Below are 1,136 nucleotides of genomic sequence, written 5' to 3'. Positions count from 1 at the left end.
ACTGGGAGGAGCTTGTTCCGCACCCTGTACCGCTCCGTGCATGAGAAGATCTTCACCCTCCCCGATGAGTGCCTGGTCTACCCGCGCACGACTACAATGGTGGGGGCACTTGTGGGTCAGCATGGGCTCACCTGCGGGTCACTGTGTGGCACTTGTGGGTCACATGGGTCACCTGCGGGTTACTTCTGGGTCACTTGGGGGTCTCTCATGGGTAACTTGTGGGTGGCTTGTGGGGCACTTGGGGGTCACTCGTGGTTAAGTTGTGGGTGGCTTGTGGGCACTTGTGGGTCACTCGTGGGTCACTTGATCACTTGTGGGTCACTTGCTCGGTCACTCATGGGTCACCGGTCACTTGAGGTCACTCGTGGGTCACTCGAGGGTCACTTGTGGGTCACTTATCGGTCACTCATGGGTCACTCGTGGGTCACTCGAGGGTCACTCGTGGGTCACTCATGGGTCACTCGAGAGTCACTTGTGGGTCACTCGAGGGTCACTTTGGGTCACTTATGGGTCACGCCTCCCCATAGGGCACACGGTGTCCACGGTGGGGGAGGAGCGGCGCCTGAACCCCCGCCTCACGCTGAGCCCCGACGCCGCGTTGCCCCTCATGGAGGGGCTGCAGCTGCCCCGCCCCCGACGCATGGGTAAAAGGGGCGGGGCTGAAGGGGAGGGGCTACAGGGAAGGGGGCGGGGCTCTGACGGCTCTCCCCCCTCCTCCAGACGAGGCTGTTCCAGCCAATCTCCGCTGCGGGATCCAGGATGAGCCTGTTTAGCCCCGCCCCCTCTGGCTAAGCCCCGCCCCCAGGGATAAGCGCCGCCCCCAGTAAAAGACCAGTCCCCCCCTTGTTCCACCGCAGCCCTTTATTGCCCCATAGCGGCAGATGTGGGGGGAAGGATGTGGGGTGCCCCATAAGTGCCCCACAGGCTAAAAGGAGGCCTGGAACGTGCACTTATGGGGCAGCTTATGGGTTGGTGGGGGGGTCACTTATGAGGCACCCTATAAGTGCCACTTTTACTTGGGGATGCCCCATTGAACGGAAGGGGGCAGGAGGGGCACTGATGGGGCAATCTGTGGGGTGGGGAGGTGCCACTTACGGGGCACGTGTCCCATGCAGTGCCCCACTTATGGGGCGCCC

The 1,136-nt window shown here is 62.6% G+C and overlaps 1 pseudogene; it reads left to right on the top strand.

Annotated features, from left to right (window-relative positions):
• The first annotated feature begins 15 nt into the window (after positions 1-15).
• LOC130597693 (persulfide dioxygenase ETHE1, mitochondrial-like) lies at positions 16-803 on the top strand (annotated as a pseudogene).
• Positions 804-1,136: the final 333 nt, after the last annotated feature.

This window comes from Pezoporus wallicus, unplaced genomic scaffold (assembly GCF_028554395.1).
Source record: "Pezoporus wallicus isolate ANWC-B61680 ecotype Strahan unplaced genomic scaffold, APGP_CSIRO_Pwel_v1 contig_12259, whole genome shotgun sequence".
Classification (NCBI taxonomy): Eukaryota; Metazoa; Chordata; class Aves; order Psittaciformes; family Psittacidae; genus Pezoporus; species Pezoporus wallicus.
Note: the sequence above shows the minus strand (reverse complement) of the source record. Positions and strands in the feature narration are given on the sequence as shown.